Raw genomic sequence first — 20,141 nt, 5'->3', positions numbered from 1 at the left:
ACTATCCTAACAAAGCAATGCAATGTATATGTTTTCTTTCATATGAGAAACCCAAAGTATAAACAATCTGAAGAGTAAAATAAAAGAGAGATGACAGAAGAGAGGGAGGCTCTTTTGCAAGTAGAAATGAGACTGAGGGATGGAGTGCCCTGGCTGACAGGGAGGGAAAGAAGGAGGAAAAACAGGATGTGTGTGTATAGTACCAGCTCTCGGTGATGAATGCGCTGTAGCCATTATAGACCAAAGCATTATTAACAGAATGAAAGGAACACTAAAGCTCTTTTCTAAGGGCACTTCAATTTATGTGTCAATAGAAATTATAGTCTCCACATTCCTGTCTAAACATTACAATGCTGCCATCTATACATTACAATGTATGATGAAAGAGTTTTCTTTTCACTAGTGCAAAAGGGAAATTTAAAATTCTAGAATTTTGCAAGTTAAAAAAATATATATTCTCACTTTATTTGATGAGAGAAATTTGTCAGATTCTCAGTTGCAGCCACTAACTTTGTGGTCAGTATTATGGTTTATCTATTCTTTGATGTTATATCTTAAGTCATTAGGTAACAAATGTGCTCTGACACCGTAAAATATGTATTTTAAATTACTAGTTAATATGAGCTTTTATAAATTAATTTACTTTATATTACCATCTTTATGAATTGCAAAAGTAAGCATATTTTCTAAATCTACAGCTAGATGTTACTCAATAGTCTGTTTGGGACAAAGTATCTGTCTTAGTTACTTTTTACTGGTTGCTGAGACAAAATACCTGAAGCCCAAGTTGAGAAAGGAAAGGTTTATTTCTTACAGTTTTTAGTGGTTTCAGTCTACACTCAGTTGGTTCCAAAGCAGGTGGCCATGGCTGGGTCTCAGTTCATGGCGGCTGCAAACAGCAAGCCGGAACCAGCAAAAAGCAAGAAACACCTTCTTCCTGCCATTACATCACATCCCGGCTCCACCCCTATGTGGGTGGAGCACTGACACCATCAATCCAAGCACTAGACAATGAACCAATCACAAATGCGCAATGCAAACCCATGAGGCCTGGGGGCCACCAACATAAAACATGACAGTATCATAACATGGGAGCCTGAAAATGGTAGCAGAAATAGGTGGTAATTTCAAATGGAAAATAGCTATTTGAATTATATTAGGTAATTGTACTTCTCATTACCTTTTCCTGTCTACTCCAAACTTATTGTTATTCCACAGGGAATACACATGTTAAAAACTACATTTTCACAGTTACCTGACATTTATTTGGTGGCAAAAAATTGAAACCAGAATATGAAAATTTGCAGACTGTTATTAGACAGATTTTCTTGCAGTTAAAGGCACAAACAAAAATTGAAAACTTTCCACTAACATAATATTAACACATCTCCTTTTTACATTTCCTCTCAAGCAAGTCTTGAGCAATAAGAAAGTTTTAGGAATAAGACATTAAACTCTAAAGAGTTAAGCATATTTCTAGTATGTATAATTCTTGCAATCTTAAAATTAAGGAGGAGTCTGTTATAGAAAAATAGATAGATAGATAGATAGATAGATAGATAGATAAACAGATATGAATGTAAGAAGTCACCCTCAAGTAGTTAGTGGCCCTGAGACTTAAAATCCATTGAAAGCCTGGTAAGGTGGCTCAAGCCTGTAATCCCAGCACTTGGGACGCTGAGACAGGAGGATCGTTGCCAGTTCGTGACCAGCGTGGGCTACAAAGTGAGCTCAAGGCCTGCCTGAACTGCGTAGAGACTCTGTCTCAAAAAGACAAAAATAAAAATAAAATAAAATAAATTGAAAATTAAATGTTATTTCTTTTATAAGAGTGAATGCCACTTTTGCTGATATGGCTAAGTCTGTTTCAGAATGTTGTATGAGGAGGAGCTGGGTTTTAATCTTAGACATTTACAGATCCCTTTATTGTTCTCAGTTTGAAAACTGTCTCTAAATTATTATTATTGTTAAATTTTTATTCTTATATTTTGAATGCATATTTAATTTTAAGAGGAAAACTGGTATATTTACCTTAGACAAACATTGAAAATAATCATGTATGTGAAAGCAAAAGTATTCATTCTGTGTCTGCTCACTCACAGAAAGCAAAATTTTGTCTTGTTTCTGACCCCCTCAACCCCTTGAATGTGTTAATTTAGCCCTATAATTAATAAATAATTTCAAATGACCATCATTTCTCCTATAGTTTTACTTTTATACCTGAGAATTTTCTAATATTGTTCAACATCCGGTATATATGTATAGCTTTTTTATATAACCTGGACTTGTCACATGATGAATGATTTTTATATTTAAGGCATTCTTGTCTTGATATTGAGCAGTGCTGACTACCTGAAGTTAAAGTTTGATGTTTATAAAGTACCATTTTGCCAATAGTTCTGCTCTTTGTTCAAAACAGCGTGCATTCTCACTTTAAAATTAATTAATTAAAACTATTTGTTTACTTCTTGCACAAGTTTGAAAAACAAATTTTAACTATATGTTTTTTTTTCTTTCTTTCTAACAAAACGATGTTTCAAATATTCTGCCCCACAGGCACTTTTCTTCATATCGCTTTCTTTCTTGCTTAAGACACCTGTCAGTATATTTAATATGTTCCATTATCTCTTCAACAGAAGGGGCCTCAGGCTGTAGCACAACAAAAACACCCAAAGGTATCAGCATCTCAAGTAGACTCCAGCTGTCACCACCTCCCCAGTTATCTTGTTCAAAACAGAGAATGATTGAAGTATTTCATCTAGTGATGTTTTAACATTTATTGAGGGTTTATTTTGTGTCAGGTCTTTATCATGTAAAAGATACAGGTCCTCCCTCCAAGGAGCTTCCATTCCAAGGTATTCAAAGGAGGCAGACATGCAAGAGTTCTTTGTGAAATGTGTTTTTCCCAAGTGTGACGGGCCAGATATGGATAGAAAATAGAGAAACATTAAAGGGGAATCTATGACAGCAGCAGAACAAATCACTGTGTCTCTTACCATGCTAAGTTTAGATCATTATTACCAAATCATCACTATTTATGTTAAAACATCAACTTGGTTAAGATAAAATTGAATATAATTTTTCTTTCTATTTCTCTAGTTTTCAGGAGAAGTTTTGATTTAAAGATAACAAAATGTGGCACATTTTAGGGTAAATTTACATGGAAAATTGTTCTTTGAGAAATTGGGAAGAATCGAATATTGTATTGAACAATGAATCTGAAAAATTAGATAAATATTGAGATCTCAGGGGTTTTGTAGTCTAGGAATCTGAGAAAAGGTGAATTCTAACTCTTCTCAAAATGATAATCAAACTACAGAGGAAAAATCAATATGAAGAATACTGATTAGGAAGATTCATTTGAAAATGATCTTTAAGTGCTTCATTCATGGTTTATGATAACGAGTGACAGGCAATATAAGTAATGTCTCCCTGCATCGGGAAAGATGTATTAGACATTCAACTATCTGATAAAACTTGAAAAGATTTGAATTGCAGGAAAAAAGCAAAATATATCAAAACAAAACAAAGCCCTGGGTACCATAGAGGAGATAATGTGCAAAGCAGCATGATGTGCACTAAAATGTATTCTCAGAGTTCAAAAGTTTCTCAGGGTGAAAAAGTATAAAAAGGCGAAAAATCTAAATGGTTGCTATAATATCGACTACATTATCTATTCTTATATATCAGTAAGTAGTTATAAATAAAATATACATTATAACTATAGGTTTTTTATTTAGGAAAGAAATATGATGTAATATTTTAGAATAAAGATAAGCAACTTATTTCATTATGAGATTGGAGGGAAGATTTTGGGCTTTGCAGACTGCATTTCTTCAGCAAATCTTAAATCTTGCATATATAATTTGAAGCAGTCATGCAAATCACATAAATGAATGAGTTAGCTCTGCTGTAGTAAACTATATGCGAACATAGATGGCTTGTCAGTTTGGTCTATGGTTTGCCAACTTCCGCTTTAGAATCATTGAACTTGTAGGAATTAACATGACTGATTTCCTTGATTGGTTCCTTTGAAGACATGGGAACAAGTGTGGTGAAACCAGAAGTGTATTTACCAACACAAAGAATATCTTTTAAGCATTTTCACATTAAATTCATATTTAGCAGAGGAAAATAAAATTCTAGTATTTAAGCAGCATAATTTTTTGTCAATTTGTGTTACAGAATTCTAGTTATCAAAGACGACATTTTTCTTCAAAATCAGTGTGACTATTGGTTTTATACTAGTATAAAAGAAAACTTAATAGTGATTTTTGTTTTTCAAAACAAAAGGAAAAATGTCAAACATTTATTGAATATCTACTTCCAGAAAGATAGATTAGCAACTTTGAAATGAATATAGTCTAGCTTCATAAAGATTAAGACTCAGTATTCACCGGACACCTGATCCCAATACAATTAGATATACAAGTTATTGACAGTAAATACCCTAATGTACTCTCTGAGGAGGAACTGAAAGCTTTCACAGGAAGCTAGTGTCAAAACATCTGGAAACAATCTTTGTAATAATGACTTTGAAAGATCAAAATGCCATACAGAAAAACAAATGAAGCCAATAAGTAGTTCAAACACCTATCTAAGCAAAGGATTGTAGTTTATTTTTGCTGTTTTTCTTCCTTGTGATATTTTCATGGTTTGCTCTCTAACGCTAAGTATTTCAATGACTTCTCAATAATACCTCATTTAGACCCTCTATAAGTGATTGAATAATATTTTCTTCCACTCTTCATGCCTCTATTTTATTGTTATTGTTATTGTTTTCTCATTAGCACTCATTATTATCAAATATATTTTCAGTGCTAGGGATTGAATAAGAGTTGCATTCCAAGCCCTTTACATTATTGTTTTTGTTTTTAGACGTAGTCTTCCTAAATTTCCCAGAATTGCCTTAAATTTTTCAACTTCTTGCGTGAGCCCTGTAGTAGCTGGGATTGAAGGCAGATGTCTCCATCCCCAGCATCATCAGAGTTATTTGAAAGTATTTATTATATGATTTCTCCAACATCTCTCAACCAGAATGAGTTTTTCCAGAAAGCCAGGACTTTCTTCATGTTCAAAGTAAGTGATGAATAATTATTTGATAAAAACTAAATGATTTAATGAATGAACAACTGCATGAATGAAACACTATTTGTTACACAAGAACCTAAGCCATTCCAATTTCTTTTTATCAGCATTTAATGTCAAAGTTGAGACTTATGGAGACTTACATCTAATTGAAAATACACATTTCCCAAGTCAAAAAGATAAGCAAAATGCACTTGTATTTTCAGCTCATCAAGTTTTTTTTTTCTTTTTTCAGGTTTCCTCAATTTTTTTGCATGTAAAATTGATAGTGAGACTGTATATAACCAGTCATATACAGTGGCATTGTGTCAGAAGTCTATGTAATTGACATATAAATGAACTCTGCTTACTAACATGATGTCATGATTTATGTTTGTGTCCCCCAGGCCTCATGAGTTTGCATTGTGTATTTGTGATGCTTCATTGTCTAGTGCTTGGATTGATGGTGTCAGTGCTCCACCCACATAGGGGTGGAGCCAGGATGTGATGTAATGGCAGGAAGAACGTGTGTCTTGCCCTTTTCTGGTTCCTGCTTGCTGTCGGCAGCCACCATGAACTGCGGTCCAGCCATGCCCGCCTGTTTTGGAGCCAACTGAGTGTGGACGGAAACCTCCAAAAACTGTAAGAAATAAACCTTTCCTTTCCCAACTGGGGCATCAGATATTTTGTCTCAGCGATGAGCATAAAGTAACTAAGACAGAATCTGGTACCGAGGAGTGGGATCCTTTGCTGTGACTATACCTGGCCATGTTTTTCGAGAGGCTTTGGAAATGGCTTGTGGGCGGAGTTGGGAAAGGTTTGGACATGTTGCCTGGATGCATAGAGCTGGAGCGCTTAGGCTGTTCTGTAGAGGAGATTCTGGTCAGAGCTCAGGATACCAGAAGGCTGATAGAAAGCCGGATGGTAAAGACCAGGCTTGAGAAGTTTCTTCTGGGAAGGACTACATTGGTTGTTGGACTCCACATGATGTGTGTTATGGCTTGGCAGAAAGTTTATCTGCATTTTTCTCCTACCCAGAGACTTTGCCTGAGACTGAGACAAAGGGCAATGGACTGATTAATCTTGAAAAAGAAATTTAAAAAGCAATCAAACATTGAGGCTGTGGCATGGCTATTGTTGGGGGCTTTCAGCCAGCTTTATGTTTCATATCAAGAGCAAAGAGCCCAGCAGGATAATTTAAAATGCTGTGAGTTTGGCCAGAAGGAAAATTCCAGGAAGGCTGTGGATTGTAAAGACAGAGTTGAGATTTTGATTGTTGATGGGAAACAGAGAGATAAGAAAGATGGCCCCGGGGTATCCCAAGAAGCAGGTCCCCAGCCCTTGCAGCCTCACAGCAAAGGTGAAGTAATTTGCTCAGAGAAAAAAGCTACAGAGTGCCATGCTCCAGAATGGCGACAGAGGCCACATGAGTTTCCAAAATGGCGGCAACACAGAGAAGCTTTTCATCACAATCAGGAAAACAGAGCCCTGTAATCCAGGCAACTGACCCCTACAGCCAAGAAGGAGAATAGCCTGTCTACTGCTTCAGCTAACAGCAAACCTTGGTGGCATTCACAAGGTGCTGTTTTTAGGTGCAAGGAAAATGCACAAATTCTGAGGGTAAGACGGCTTCCACCTCAATTGCAAAGGGCTTGGCTGGCCAAGCAGTGTGCTCCTGAGAAGGCAATTTGTGACGATGTAAGTGTGAAGCCAAATGTGCAGTGGAGACCGCAGAAGTTTGGAAAAGCCAGGAACATGGGTGATCCAAGGAAAGCTGCAAAAAGCGAGCAGAGAGGATTTAAGAAAAAAGCTGTGGGAGTTGAAATAGTTGGAAGTGCTATGGGGGTGGAATCACCCAATGCTTTTGGAGCTTGCAACCAGATTGCTTCAGATGCTGAGCTTGGAACTCTAGGACTTAATGTTAGCCCTTCTGGATGTTGGACTTGCTTTGTTTCCAATGCTTTCTATTCCACCATTTGTAACTTTTGGAATGATAATGTCTATCTTGTGCCTTTGCATTTCAGAAATGTTTAACCTTGTTTCATTTGTACAGGAGATTACAGTTAAGAGTTTACCACAGATCTTGGAGGAGATTTGGGACTTGGACTTTTTAGCGATGTTGAAACTGTTAAGACTTTGGCAACTCTTGGAGGTAGACTAAATATCTTTTGTATAAAGGATGTACATGAGTCCCGGGGCCAGGGGTGGAATGTCATGGTTTATGTCTGTGTCCCCTGGGCCTCATGAGTTTGCATTGTGTATTTGTGATTGGTTCATTGTCTAGTGCTTGAATTGATGGTGTCAGTGCTACACCCACATAGGGGTGGAGCCAGGATGTGATGTAATGGCAGGAAGAAGGTGTGTCTTGCCCTTTGCCGGTTCATGCTTGCTGTAGGCAGCTGCCATGAACTGCAGCCCAGCCATGCCAGCCTGCCTTGGAGCCAACTGAGTGTGGACTGAAACCTCCAAAAACTGTAAAAAATAAATCTTTCCTTTCCCAACTTGGGCATCAGGTATTTTGTCTCATCGACAAGCATAAAGTAATTAAGACACATGGGAAAAAAGAAAACATGATTTCTTACAAAAACCATTCAACTCAGATGGTATAAGTATCTCATCTCAAAACACAGAGCATGTTTTCGGAATTATATTCATCTATAGCTATGTCTATGTCCATCTACACTATATACAATTTAATCCTCTAATGTAAGTTTAGAGGAGTGAAAAGAGTACTTCAATAAATAATTTCAAAGTATGAAATACTTCAGCACAACCTTAAATAAGATAGAAAGAAACTTAAAGTAGTGCATAAATATGTACAGGGTCATAAGATATTTAAGCACATTGAAAAATGTTATGTTTTTTGAATGAAAGACCTAAAGGAATAAAATATAACTTTATCACAATAAACATTTGAAATACAAATTCTATTAGGATCCCAATAGGTTTTTAATTGGATAAAATTATCTGAAACTTCACATTAAAGAACCACACAACAAACATAGTAGATGAAATGTGAAAAAATTGTAATAATGCTGTACTACTATAGAAATCAGTCACAAATCAGAGAAGATGTGCAAAAATGTGTGTATGCTTGTACTAAACACGTGGTCAAAATGTCATTTCTATTAAAAATAATATGCTGGCAAATCTGGCACTCCATGTGGGAAAAAATGATATTACCTTTCATCATACTAAAAAAGAAATTTTAAGTATAAAAGATTAATATTTACAGATCTTACAATCTTTAAAAAATGCCTGGAAAGCTACAAATATTAATTAGCTAATAAAAGATATATATCATTAGCTAGGTTAAATTTAAAATACTTAAGAATTCATTCATTTTAAACTCAGTGAATTAATAGTGGTAGAAAATTATTTTAAAGATAAATGTTAATGATAGTTAAAGTATATACTGTAAAATATTTAATCTATGTTGATATCAAAAATTTGGAAGCATACCAATGCAAAAAGAGAAAAACCCTGAATAGATTTATCACTGAAGAACAATTCCTCATAGACCAAATAGCATAACATAAGTAGCTCATATTCAGTAGTTTCCTGGGAAGTGCCAATTAGAGTTAACTCAAACCTCACACTAAGCCTATAAAGTCACAGAAATTAAAAGAAACATATATCTCTTGCTGTTCAGCTATGAAGAAAAGATGCCTGCATTTGTTACTATTGAAAAGATAAAACACTGCAACCAACTTATGAAGAAAATAGAATTATAGTATAATTGAAAACATCAGTGTTTTAATTCGATCCTGGTACACTAGAACACAACTCCTAAAAAGAAAAGCCTCGGGATAAAGGACATAGGTACAAGGATGACTATTAGAGCATTGTTAAAAAAAAAAAAAACCTAAAAATCTGTAATAGTCACAAAAAGGGCAGTGAATGAGACATTATTTTAAACTCAAACATAATTATTACAAAGAGGTTGTGAGTTAAGAGTTTACCATCAATTGGTTAGTAGAGTTTATATGGATATCTACTGTATACAGTTACATAAACAGATAATATGTAGAAGGCTGCTTTTTTTTTTTTTTTTTTTTTTTTTGGTACCAGGGATTGAACTCATGCCCTAGCACTTATAAGGCAGGCACTTATGCTGAGAAGGGCACATCTTAACAAATAGTGATTGATTTGCAGGGTGAGCAGTACTGAGTATTGAGGAAAACTGGAACACAATCAGGTTAAAAATGAAAAGACAATGCAATTAATCATGACATTAAAAGAAAGCCTCATAATATTAACACAGTTACATAACATTTGGGCATCCCCCTAAATAAAGCATACACTTAGCAATTAGGGAAATGAAAATCAAAACCATAATGGCACTTCTTCATGCCCACTGAAATAGCTATACTGCAGAAGACTGGCAACATGGTATATTTCAAAGATATGGAGAGATAAAACCATTATACACTGCTGATGTATGTAATGGTGCAGCTATCTTAATAGACCTTCAAAAACTTAGACACGTTGGATGTGGTCTCGCATGACTTTTATTCTAGTGCTTGGGAGACTGAAGCAGGATGTCTGCTGTGTGTTCGAGGTCAATCTGGGCTGCATAGTACATTCAAGGGCTGCCTGACTTATAGAGCAAGACTCTGTTTCAAACACAACAACAAAAAAATGTTGACCATGTTTTCTAAAATATCCTAATCCTAATTAAACCCTTCATGAAATAAAAGCGTGTCTACAGAAATTTGTACACAAAAATTGACAAAACATTAATAACACAAATTTTTACCAATTGATAAGTAGGTAAGGAAGTCTATATTCATACAATGAAATATTATTCAACCACAGAAAGTTGTGGCTATGCTGTGTACTGTAACATAAATGAGTATAGAAAACAGTGAATGGAGTAAGCCAAAGCAATGTGTCACATATGGCATGATTCCATTCTTATGGGCTGTCCAGAAGAGGCTAACCTCGGCAGTTTCAAAATAGATTAGCAGTTGTCTAGAGATCAGGTGAATGTGAGGATTAGAGGCAAAAGATAAGCGAAGTAATGCTTCTTTCTGAAATGATGATATAATCTTAAACCACTATGTTAATAGATGCATGTCAATTCATATATCACACAATTCACCTCACACAAATTATTCACCTATATGAAAAGCCATTGAACATTGATACATTAAGGACGTGAATTGTTTGACATGTGATTTATATCTTTTTAATTTTTTTATTTTAAAGAGAATACAACAAAATAAAACAGAAAAAAGTCAATCAAGGCAAAACGATGAATAGAACACCGGACTTCAAAACATAATAGGAAATCAGCAATGACTACCATAATATATCTTGGTAACTTCACCAGACGTAATAAAATAAAACATAATAATGAAATAATACAGGATTGAAAACAATATAATAGAAATTAATAATGGCTACTACAATGCCTCTTGTTGTCTTCAGAATAGCTGTCCAGACCATTAGACATAGGGATTTAAAATTAACCAAACAATACAAGAACCAAGTTGTTTCTGTACTTAAGTTTGTATTTTTTCAGAAGTTTCAGGTATGTGATCTCTAATTTCTACTGTAAGATGTATCATAAGATAGGTTTTCAGTTCACTAATGTAACAGGTGTAAATCAGTCTTTGTTAGGCAACAATATCTATACATATGCTAAACTATCAGGTATTTGCAAAACACTTTTATATGCTACTGAAAATAGAAAAGACAATTTAGACACTATTCTCCTGCCTATTTCAAAATTTGCTAAGCTTTACATAAAGAACTTCCAGAGAAAATCTTTAAGATCTTAATCCATGAAAAAACATAATATTCACATAATTGAACATATGTTTATCTTGGGTTGTTCATTGGAACAACTGTTGATTAGAATGGAAATATAATTATGAATATTTATTGTTATTTCATAACAATAAGCAACTGTGTGTTGATGCTGGCAGTTTTTGACTCCTGTGATTTTATTGTGTCCTTTTCTTCCCAACTCTATATTCAGTAACATTGAATTAATAGCTTGAAATATGTCGTTAGTGTACGTATATAACATATACACAAGCACTAGAAGTCAGTACTCACATATCCACCCTACACAATCCCAATTGGATTATCAAGATAGTACTAGATATTGGTAAAGAGTTCTAGACATACGAATAAGCCATTGAGAAATACATCACTGTAAAGAAAGCTTCTGATGTGTCATGAGTAGGTGTCATGAGTAGGAAGTCTTGTAGAACTAATCTATTGCTAGCAAATGAAATCACCTTCCTTTCTTCCAGAGGAAGACCACTGCAACCTTTTATTCTGAGATAAAACAGAAAGGCTTTACTTGTTTCTGAAACTAATAGGTGTTCCATGAGAGTCATTTGAAAGTTTGGTGTGTACCTACTAAAACAGGAGACACAATGCCATTATAAGGAGAATGACTACAACTGCGGAATACACACCTCCCGCGCCCTTGTGCTGAACCTTTGGAGCAGTGTGTGTTCAGAGATATCTTTAGAAAGGTGTCAGGAGACTTACTCTCCAGATATATACTAAACATGAAAAAGATGCAGGAACGTTTTTCATGTTCCCCAGAATACTAGACAAATACAAAGCTAGATTTCTATTTTCAAAGAGGTTCATGAATACATGAATCCTGTTAGTACAAATGCTGGTAAGGCTTTAGGATTTCAGGAGTAAGTCTGACTGAAAAGAAATAAGGAGGAGTCCTACACCATGTCTATGCCCTGTAGCACTTCAAAAGCAGGTAATCTGACTTCAGAGTTGACTGTCTTCATGGACTGCAGCAATGAGCCTGGACAGGTGACTGCTAGGTCAAATCATGAAATGCCCAGTGCAAGGTCTATGGGGCCTATATTTGATTGACAATGATTCTTCTCAATAGGGATTTTTATAGAAAGAAGAGGGAATTTTTTTATACAAAGAAGAGGATTTGGTAAACTTGGATATTCCCCCACAATGATGAACATGTATTACATGGAGCCTACGCATGAACACAACCTTCTTCAATCAAACATGCCTCAGCTTGAGGCACATTAAGGTAGCTCAGGCAAATCTCCTAATAAGCAATATGGTATCCAAGTATGGGAATATTTACCTTTTCCATCCCTTCTAATCTTTTACTTCTAAAACCAAGTAACTAAAAACATGCCATACCATGTAATTCTGCTCCTATTGCTTCTCTAAGCAGTGGCCACACCAACAGATAAAATTTGGTTGCAAATTAGGCAATTTTATCTAGTTCATAACTGAGGTCTTGGAACTGAATAAATAAGATTGAGGCTTAATAGCTATTGCAAAGTGACATACATTTATAGAATCTGAGGAAGTTGTTAACAAGTAACTCAAAAGCCAGTGGGAAATCTAGATCTACATAGTTTGGTAAAAAGCAGTGCCCAAGAAAAATAAAATTACACATGTATTTGTCACAGTGAATTCTTCAATAAACTGGCTACATTATTAATTATTATTTTTCTTCTCTGCTGCCAGCATCCATTGGCTTTTAAAATTCTGTTTTTCCTCTCTCTTTCTCTCTGTTTTTACTCATAATAAAACAAAACACACAGAATTTTTTGTTTTCTGGAACTATATGAGAGATGTATGGAGAGTTCATCTCTACTTGCCATTTTCAGTAACTTTTGCTATTTATTTTTCACCACACAGCGGTGACTTTCTCGGTCATTTCTCCATTAAACCAGATCTCTATCTCTGTTATTATATCCAAAAGACACATTTCAATTACCACCTATCTCATACTGACAGTAGTATACAGTGTCCTTAATTCAACTCATTTTGTTTTACAAAATTCTGAAAAATGAAGTAAATTATCATCACCAAAATGTTCCATGCATTTATACATAGGACTGATTTTTCACACACAAATGAACAAGTATATACACAACTAAAACAGTATTAAAATATTCTGCATAACTAGTAATAATTCTTTAAGATCATATAATGCTTTGTCTATAACCAAGTATCTACAACTGAGTCTAAAATATTCATTGTGATTATATTTTTTCTTACAGAAATAGCCTTTTCTGTAAGTTTTCATACCCTAATCATTTCTTGAAATTTCTACTATCAATCTGCAAGTTGTTCCCTAAGTTCCTCCACGCCATTGAATATTGAATTATTTCAAATATTGATTTGAAGCTTCTCTTAATGAACTAGACTGTGATCTCACACATACTTATGATTTTATTTAGTAGGTTATATAACATTCCAAAATCTGTCTTCCAATATATAGTTCATTGAAATGTGTTGTATGTAACTCCTTGTTTATCTCCTTGGTTTTTGCTATAGATGTTTTCGATGGTCACACAGTCATTTGTTTTTTCTGATTTTAATTACTTTTTTCATATTTCATATTTCTAACTAATATTATTTATACTTGGACAGTTCTTGCATTTTAAATTATAATATAGAAATAACAGTTGTGATAATGCATTATAGTTGATGTAATAGTTTTAGAATTAAAATATTAATTTAGTATCATACTATCACTATCAATCAAACTTCATGCTATCTTACTATCAGTCAAATTTCTATCACTTTAATGAAGTGCCTGAGATGACTGATTATAAACACGAAAAGATTATTTTGCTCAGCAGTTTTGGAAGTCTCAGTGAATGATCCACTGGCCCTATGTTATTGCATCTAGAAGATGGAAGCATGTGTTTGGATGATCCAGCAGATCAAAACTATCCACCTCATAGCAAAGAGTCAAAAAGAATCAAGGAGCCTGGAGTCTCACTATGGCCTTTAAAACTATGTTCCCAGTAACCTTGCCACCTCTTGAAAGTTTCTTCACCTCCTGACAGCGTATGTCTTTAACATATAGGTCTTTGTAGGATGTTCAACGTCCAAAATATAGCATTTATTTAAGCAACTTTATATTTCTCACAAAAAATCCCCAAATCTTTAACATTAAGACAAGATTTCTCTGTTCCTATTTAATAATATTTCCTTCAAGTTTTCTTTATACTGCTCACATAGATCTCTCTTTTAATTTTTATACCCCACAGTTTTATTTATTAATACTCCTTCTTGGAATGCCAACAAAATCCCACCACTTTCATCCTCTAGAGACATCAAATATGAGCTCAAATATCTTGTCTTTATGTAAACCACAAGAAATTTCTCTGTTCTGTCCTCTTAGGGGAAGCATTGTCACAGCTGATAATGTAAATTCTTTGTATGGTTATGGACAAAAGTCTGTCTTACTTATTAGTCCCTGAGGGATAGCATATCCAGGAACAGATCTGATTAGTACTACTATCCTTCACTCAACCCTACCGTGCAGAGATGTTATTGCTGTTAATTGGATAAAAGAAGGAAGGGAGGTGAATAGATATTTGAAAATTCTTTCAAAGCCTAAAATAATTTTGAGCACTTAAAACTGTACCTGTTAATAAAATTGAATGAATATATGGTATATAATCAGAAATTGTTTAATAAATGTAAACTAATTTCAAAGAACTCATGTTATTGAATGATCATGAAGTTTGTTGAGGAAAAAATGTTTCAAAGCTAAACTACAAAGAAAATCTCAATATCTAATACAATTTTATGCCTTTTTTGGTATACAATAATAAATCTGTATTGTATAACTAAGCAAACAGAAGTGAAACATTAACAATACTCTTAACTCACAAGCAATTCTTAGTTCAATGCAAAATCCAAAAAACAAAGACTAGACTATATTTTAGTTATAGTGGATACTAAAGCTTTAGGAATTCTGTCTCATACGCTGAGGAAAGTTGGTGCGTTTGGAACCTGTGGTGGAAAAGAACAGGAATCACAGATGCAGTTATACCAACTGAGAAAATAAAAGATCAATTTATTTGGCAAGTAAAGTGATAAAGTAAATAAATGAGAAAGTTATAAGGCCAAAATATGTTGGAAGAAAAAAGGAATATCCAAAACTTGCTACATGGCAATATGCCTAGCAAGAGGCTATGAAAACCTGGAAATTTAAAACTGGATAGTAATAACAACCACTTGAGTTCAAATCTCTTCACTAAGTCTCCAGAGTGACACTAATTTCCACAGAGAATGCAAATAAAATCACCTATAACTCATTCCTTTAGAATTTTTAGGAACAGAATACCTCAAAGCCAAAACTATTTATGATATATAGTAAAATAAATTCTAGATTCCAGTACAGCTAGTGCTGTTGCTGCGAGCCTATGGTCATGGGGAGGAGGAGAAGGGACACTTAAGAGATGCCCTGAAAAACATGGGGGGAAAATTAATGATGTAGAAAAAGCTCAGACAAAGGAAGTTATAATTTCAACTGCAGGCATGAATATTTTTAAAGCAGATCTTGGCTGTGTAGTACCTATTATTAATTACAAGAAAGATGTTCAAAGTGAGAGAAATAGACCTGACATCCAGGAAGATGCACAGTTTCTGGGGTAGAGCCAGAGACAGAAGACTGCTTCTCTAGGATGGGGTATCAAAAGAAAACAAATCAGCGGGAAACCAGAACTCCTCTGATCACCATTATTAACTTGATTACCTAAGAAAACTGAATGTCGTTGAAACAGAGAACAGTGAGTTCTCTGTACTCTACATTTAGAAATATCAAGAAAAATTATTTAAAAACATGCTTAATATTGCATACTACAAAAAAAGCTGGGAATATATATAACATTTTCACTGATTAAAATAGTGTCCTCTCCCTTAAAAGAAATAAAGATTAAATAAGATCAAAAGAAAGTTAAAACAACATTCCAAAGTAAATAATAGATTTTCAGATATGTGAAAACCTGAATAGAAGGAAAACGTAATAACCATGAATGCAAATTGAGCAAAATTTAAAAAAAAACAGAAAAATACTGTAATGAAAGTTTACTATAGTCATAAAGAAATTAGATATAAAAAATCTCAGGTGAAGAACAAATTAAAATCAGTTATAATCTACTCTGAAATTTATCTTAATGAAATTATCAAATATAATAACAGATATCCTTAAGAAATACAGTCAGGAGTTTATACTGCCTCATAATGGTAATATGAACTAGCTTCATTCCAGATGACTGATTTCTGCTTCCCTGAGCAGCTATTCTCCTTGTTCTGTGAGAAACTGGACCTTCTTAGGAGGCCTACAGCTGAAAATACTATGATGCTCACTGTAGGTGAGGAAGCAAAAAAAAAAAAAAAAAAAAAAAAGTTTGAAACAGAGAAAATAATGATACTAATTTCCAGATGGTGGCGCAGGACAGTTCTTTGCAACAGTTCAAAATCAACAGGCAGACCCCACTTAGGAAATTAATGAAAGCCTATTTTCAATGACACTTTGTCAATAAGGTAGATCAGATTCAGATTTGATGGGCAGCCAATCAATGTAAAAGAGATACCACTGGAAATAGAGCATGGAGAGAACTGATATGTCATAGTAGCAGATAGTATTAAATACAGGAAAAAAAGAAGCAAAGAAAATGGACCTGATGTGTATTCCTAAAAACAAGATTCATATTCAGTCTAATAACAATCTTATTTCATCCCATCCTAATAAATACTTCATCAAGTCTGCCTCCCATTTTCTTACCTCATACATTATAACTGGCACGTGTGCCTGAGCATTGTGCACACACAGCATTATTTTATTTTTAATAAAATGATCAGTGATATGTTTCGATAGTCATAACAGAAAAATAGCATGAAAAAGAATATTTTGTTTTGTAAAACACATTCCGTTTTTTTCTGTTAGTCCCTTAAAGTTCCATGTAACTATGGAGACACTGTTTCCTCTCTGTATGGTAAATTCAAGAGACATTAATTTGCCTATTACTCTGAAGAGAATATACCAACATACCCCAGCTACATATCAAGAACAATTTTAAGAAAGTATCAGATTCTGAAATTTCAGGAAATTTCTCTTCCACCTAATGGAGTATAATTTTTTTAACTCATCCTGCATCCTTTGCTGATCCTGGCTGATCGATATGATATCATCAATGTACTGGATCAATGTAAAGTAGTGCACGGTATCCAGATGAACTGCCTCCTTTGAATTTTATTCTGAGAGAGTACAGGAACATTTATATATCCCTGAGGGGAAAACTGAGTCGGTATACTTATCCATAACACATGAGCATTAACTTTCTCATTGTCTATTTTGATTGGAATAAAAAAGAATGTATTCCCTCAGTCAATGATCATAAACCATGCACCTGAGACTTTGCTTATTTGCTTCACTAATGTGATGGTTTATTGAATGGCAGGAGCAATAAGAACAATAATTTGGTTAAGTACACAGTAATCTATAATAATTCTTCAGGACCCATCTGGATTCTATTACCCTGTCTCTATGACCACACACACATGCAAATGGGGACACACACACACACACACACACACACACACACACACACACAGATATTAAAATGAGTCTTAGTTTCTTATTTATATGCAATTTTGTCCATAGGGAATTTCAGAGTTTTACCTATGATTCATTAAAACATTAGTGTTTTAGATAATATAAATTTAGATCTTAAATGTCCCTCAAAAGTCTCATATGTTTAGTGATGTGGCATTTGGATCATTATTTTGCTTGGTGGTTGGATCATGAAGGCTGTAGCTTCATTAGTGTAGTAAAATATTTATGAGACCAAAATTTGATAGCATTATTGAAAAACAATGGAAATAGGTGGCAATCTTTAAGTGAAGGAAGTGGCTCATAGTGGCATTTCATTAAGGACTGCGTCTTATCCACCACCTTCTCCTCTTTCGTGCTCTTATTTCCTTTACTTTCCTGCTGACATGAGGTGAATAGATCTGCTCCACCACGGCCTTCCACCATCATATTCTGCCTCACCTCAAGTCCACATCAGTGAAGTTGGTGATTATGGATTTAAACCTCTGAAACTGAGCCAAAATACATCTTTCTTCCTGGATGTGGTTTTACTATGCTATTTGGTCAAAGTGATGAAAAGATTAACACACTTAGGAAACTGTTGTGAGTGTTAATTGCATTGGCAAGTGTATGTGCATAGACTTTGCACTTGACAGTTAGGAAAATGATTTGGTAAGTAAATAAATACTTATACCATGGACCTATCATAAGCAAGACCTTAGCCAGAATTCCATTACTGCTCCCACAATGCCATTTCAATTGGAGGATGGTGATTCTGCAGTGAATCTTCTCTCTTAACCTCAGCATAAACCTTCTCCTGGCCTATATTTGACAAATGATTCCAGGATTCCCTTTCCTCGGTATGCAGAAACTGACAAATGGCTATCATTTACTTTTCTTTTAGTAAAGACTAGAAAAATCTCCAACTGCTTATTGTTCATAAACAGGAGACTTTTTTGAATTTTTAAAATCCAAACAGACAAACAAAAACAGGTTAAAGAGAAATTATGAAGGGAATGTTTGAAAATGCATTGCACTGAAAGCCAATACACTATGTCAAAGGTTGAGGGACACCAGGAAAGAAATGGTGAGGAGAACATACATTTATATAAGAAAATCGAAACTCAGTCATCCAATCTTCAATCTCACAAAGCTAGGAGAATGAGAAAAAATATCCCAAAGCCAAGAGAAAGTAAAGCAAATGAAGGGGAGAAATTAATGAAGTTTAAGAAAGAAAAAAAAATAGATATTAAGCCAAAAAAAAGGTGATCATGGACTGGTGATCCATGTCATCTGGGGCCCTGCACATAGAGTGTTATGCATTCAAATCAGAGTTCAAGCCCATAGATATAAAGAATTTTAGAGTTGTTTTTCCCAAAAATTAGAAAGTAAAAAGACAAATCGTCTTCATAGGGCCTTGATTCTTTTCATTAAGAGAGTTTCTTTTGAAATTAATGATTTGAAAACCAAGGTAGTAGGTAGTAACCTATAGGATTCACTAGTTTCTATCTGTTGTATCTCTGATTAAACTTAACTAAATGAATATATGCAACAACTCTGACCATGGAATGAGAAAGACAAATCACACCACATTTAAGCACATGACAGACTTGATAACTCTGAGTCATAGTGGAAGGATGTGTTGAGTATTATTTGCAACCCTGAAGCCAACAGAAGTGCTGAGGGATGCTCTAATTTCCCTCTCCAGAAGAGAAAATATCTACAGGAACTGTGAAGGAATTGCTCTTCTATGTGTGTGTGTGTGTGTGTGTGTGTGTGTGTGTGTGTGTGTGTGTGTGTAGTTATATAAGTGGTGTAAGTGATAACATTTTTGGGGGGGAGTTCCAGGGATTGAACTCATGACCTAACACTTTCCAAGCAAGCACTTGAGCTGCGAGGCTAAATCCTCAGCCCCTAATGATAATATTTTTTTATATACAATTATGGCTTCTGCAAATAAAGTCTTTTCTAGGTTTTCCTTTTGGTAAGAGCTTTAAAGGCCAGTCTTATAAAACAAAGGTTCAGTTTCATTCATGTAATTGTTAATATTCTTGAATGATTGATTTTAAGACTACCATATACTAAGTACCATTCACTATGTAGCTGTTGCCTTTAAAATAGTAGTGTAAGCCTAACATTTGAACATTGGCAATATATTTTAAAGATAAACTTTGTGCATATATATGTATATATATGATACATAAAAAGTTGTAAATTTCTATTAATGTACATTCCTTATTTACTATTAAGTTCCATGCCAGAGGAGTGTTTTCTGAGTCAGAGTCACTGGTAAATCTGACAAAGTGAGTCTTATAAATATTTGACATAAATATACATACAATGAAAGCACAAATACACACACACACGCATACAAATAACATGAGCTACTTCTATGATTTATTTAAATCTATGAAGTTTGTAATGCAAGGTCTATTCATATCTGTAAAAGTTCACAACTCAAATATTGGTAAGTTGGGAACTTATAGTAATTAAAATTCACTAATGTATTTCATACTGTATCAGAATACAGGTGTATAGGGATTTTTTTCTTTTCTATAGATCTATTTATAAGCCAAGTGTGGTGGAACACCCCTGTAATTCCAGCATTGGAAGTCTGATGCAGATGGATCACTGTGAATTCAAGGCCAGCCTGGCTACATAGCAAGTTCAATGCCATCTGAGCTACACAGTGAGAACTTGTCTCAAAAAAGCAAAACAA

This window comes from Cavia porcellus, unplaced genomic scaffold (assembly GCF_034190915.1).
Source record: "Cavia porcellus strain 051 isolate PalLab524CR breed Dunkin Hartley unplaced genomic scaffold, mCavPor4.1 scaffold_24, whole genome shotgun sequence".
Classification (NCBI taxonomy): Eukaryota; Metazoa; Chordata; class Mammalia; order Rodentia; family Caviidae; genus Cavia; species Cavia porcellus.
This window is presented reverse-complemented; position numbering follows the sequence as displayed.